We start from the raw sequence: 4,084 nt of genomic DNA, 5'->3' as shown, positions 1-4,084 counted from the left end.
TCGCTATCTCAAGTTCGTGATAAATGTAGGCGAGAAGTCATTCGGGCTACCTCGTGGACGTATCATGTGTTGGACTTGATATCTCAACGCTCCCCCTTGAGCTCAACTCCATCTCTCGTACTGCTCCTAGGGCCTTCATAGAGATAATTGCAGCCTGTTCATCTATCCTCACGTACCTAAGGTCTTTGATGCCAGCCAAGACCTTGTCTTTGATGTAATGCACCTCAATGAACTTCGTTCTCACGTGGAACTCATTTATGTGCCAAGTATGTTTGCTAAGGTTGTCGCAATAAATGACAACTGACCTTTGAACTTGTGTGCCCAACTCTGCAAGTAGCATCCCTAGCCATGCTACCTCACATGCTCATTGCAACACCCATGTACTCAGCCTCTATACTAATGCTCCCAAGTGATAACATAAACCCCCATTGTTGATCAAATAGCCTATTGGCCCAATCCACATCTATGTAACCATAGAGTTACACCTCTATGCTAGCGGGTATGCTAGCCTCATGAATCACTGCATACTCCAATGCGCAGGAAATTTTGGAGTCATTTGGAGGGCCTTATTGAAGAGAGAGAAAAGAAGGCGCAGCCAATGAGCAGCAACTTTACGTAACGTAGAAATACATGGAAAGCAACACAAAAATGAAAGAAAACATTTTAAAAATATTGAGTTTTGTCCCATTTTCGTAAGGTAACTTCCTGGTTTTAGAAAGTAGGGCCCATTGCTAGTAGCCGTCAAGTTTATGACACTTGACTACTGTTTGATAGCTAGCTCTCTCCCTTCATTAAAAGATATCCACTACCTTTATGAAAGACTTTCAAACCTTATTTTCCCTCCATTTTACCTATGGCTTCGTCTTCTACCCGCCCAAGAAGTTCTAGAGGTTGCTCTACACTGTCCCCAACCAGTCTCACCATTAGTGTGCCAAGAAGACCATGTAGTAGCATGAGCACTATCTCAATCTAAAACTCTCTCAGTATAGATAATAGGTGGCAAGAGTAGATGATAAGCAAAGGTTCTTGGGTTCTTATCCAGCCAAGAAGGAGAAAAAGCTCGAAAACAACAAACATATTTCGTTTTGCATGGAAAGCAAGAGTTCTGGATTTCAAAGTCGAGTTCGGTAAGAAGACTGTGAAAGAAGTCTTTGTTCAACATGTTTTCACTCACTCTGATGTGATTGCTAATGGCGGCGATGTCTCCATGGTGCATAATCCACAATGCAACTGTAAGTTAATTATTTAGCACTCTTCTATAAATGTTATCTTAATTTCAAATGAGAATCTGTTTTTTTTCTTCTCTTATCAGGTATATAATTAGGTTATACAGATGTTTGTATTTATTTCTATTCTATTACATTCACAGATGTTTATCCTTCGTCATATGAGGAATGGGAGCCACTGGAGTGCATTATAGGTCTCATCTCTGTGACCCATGCTCATATTGGAGTCTTGCAATATACTGGAAAAACTAGCAAAAGCTTGGCAGACGAGGGTATTTTCTTCTATGACTATTTCTACCAACTCAATCAAAGGAATCACAGAGGAGTGTTGGTGAAGGTTCCACTACCAACCAATTGGAACTTCGTGGATTGGCCCATTCCCGACACAACAATGAGTTAGGCATTGAGGAGCAGGCTCTATAGGGATGTTCAGAGGTCTCTCCGAAACTCTGTACCTACTAAATTGGTGAAACTTGCAAATTTTTGTCCTATTGGTCTCTTTGTTGAGTTATTTCATACCTGCAAAGTACATGTTGCTAAAACAATGCTGCTCTGCAAATCATTTGATTCCCACTTGTGTGATAAGCTTCTTGATCGAGGGTGGTATGTGAAAGAAACAGATGGCATATGTTGCAAGATTGCTCTTGACACTTTCATTGTCAAGTATATGCTTGCGACACAGACATTAATGATCTCCTTTTGGTACAAGCGTTCTCACACTGTTGAAGGTTGCTATGTGCCTATGGATCAAGAGGCAGCAAGTTGGCAAACAATGCTGTCATAGACGTGGAAGTGGTGGACAAAGACCTAAATCTTATGATAGTAATTACAATAAGGGAGCAATGCAATCTTTTGCAACTTCGACATGACATAGTGGAGGAGACTACCGACATTGACTCTGTAAACTTTTCTTTCTTACTGGACGGACGAAGAGTAATGCAATGAAGGGAGAAGCATTTTTTTTTGTGAGATCTCTCTGGCCGTATTCAAATTGTGCCCATGTAATCATCCCTGAATGGCTTCAACGAAATGTAACATTTTTGACTAGTTTAATATTAATATCAAGTGTTTGCTCAAGGCTCTTTCTCTCTCTCTCTCTCTCTTTCTCTCTTTCTCTCTCTCTCTCTCTCTCTCTCTCTCTCTCTCTCTCTCTCTCTGAGTATTCAAAACACATAGACAGATAGACAGTATCAATTTAAGGTCTAATCAATAAATTACTAAGTACATTTGTAAGTACAAATTTCGATGTGCTCAATGGGCTTAAATACATTGCTTGCAGGTATGGGACCAAAATGTCCTCTAGGTAAAAATCGTGAAGATGCCCTTCAAATGAAGGTGGGGATATAGTAGTGCCGGATGGATTAAGTAAACCCTTATGTGGTGTGTCATCAATCAACAAAGTGTTGAAAGCATCATAAGGTACATTGATCTGCTCAAAGGGCTTGTAGAAAAGTGGTACATTAGCTTTAATTGGGTGGAAATGTCCTGCAATGGTATTACAATTTCTTTGACTACACACAAAATAAAAAACCGATCACTGAATTTCAGCCAAATTACAAACTATGGAAACAAGGGGATTCAGGTTATGGGCCTGCATTGAAGACCAGATAGCAACCCTAAACCTTGGAATAAAAAAATTCAAAAATTCCTTTGTGCCTGGTCGAATTAATACTCTGACATTTCCCATGCGAAAACTACGTAAATCGAAGAACTCTGTATGTACACTGTACGGCTGTCGTAGCAGTAGCAATCCATTGAGATCCAAGATAATCAGTCTCTACAATCATTATGTGCATACATATAAGTAGTTAGAAACAAAAAAGTATTTATTATTTAAGTACAATGGATATTATCGGAACAACCATATCTACTTGAAGCAAGAGTCCATATTGGTCATTTCTAATGTTGACATTTTGTTGTTCAGTGTCGATGTTTCCTTGTGTATTGCCAAGGGTATCCACCTCTTGTGCTTGTGCAGTACATGACTCTTGTGTTTCCATGGCGGAATGGTTAACCTGTTCTGTTGTCTGTTCCTGGCCTTGATTTGCAATATTGGCCTCCTCCCCTAGCACTCCCTTATCCTCCTTTGCTTGGCCTAGAACCTCTGTTGCATTCTTCGTCTCTAAGGAGCATTTTACATATGTATTTTCAGGGGCTTGGTCTACTTCACAATGCTCAACCCCAACTTTGGATTCAGCCGCTCCAGCTGCAAAGTTTACCGGTGTCTTTTCCTCTAATATGGGGTCAATTTGAGGAATTTGGTTTAGGGTGTTGGAAACTGGCCTGACTACCTCTTCACCGATCATTGTTAGTAAAGCTATAATATGGTCGTCGACAAAACTGTCTTCTGCATCTAAAATTCTTGGGGTTGAAAGAGATAGTAGATGTTGAATCATTGAAGCGCAGTACCTTTGTAAATATTCCAATGTATAATTTTCCAGAGCATTCTGCAAAATTAGGTTAAATTGTGGTCAATACTTTAATTAATAATAGCACTAATGTTGGACCATACCATAACAAGGAAATACCTTTGACATAAATGGATGAAGAGCAAAAAAACTCTGGAGTATATACTTTGCATGGAGAAGACATCTCCAACCACAGGAATTTGGATCTGTCTGATTAGGCACTTTGACAGCTTTAAAGGTGGACTTGTACAATTCATGATTTCCACAGAGTTTTCTATAGACATGAAGTAATCTTTTTATACATCTGTAAATAGTGAAGGTTATTTATTATTAACAATATTCAGGTCATCAACCATTCCCCAAATAAACACTAAAGGTTTTATCAACACTTACACTCTTATCTCTCAATGTGTTGCTTGTATGGAGTTGATAGTCCATACCACTTGTTTG

The sequence above is a fragment of the Adiantum capillus-veneris genome, chromosome 21 (genome assembly GCF_014529385.1).
Source record: "Adiantum capillus-veneris isolate H3 chromosome 21, ASM1452938v2, whole genome shotgun sequence".
Lineage (NCBI taxonomy): Eukaryota > Viridiplantae > Streptophyta > Polypodiopsida > Polypodiales > Pteridaceae > Adiantum > Adiantum capillus-veneris.
The sequence above is the reverse complement of the archived record's forward strand: the minus strand, read 5'-3'. Positions refer to the sequence as shown.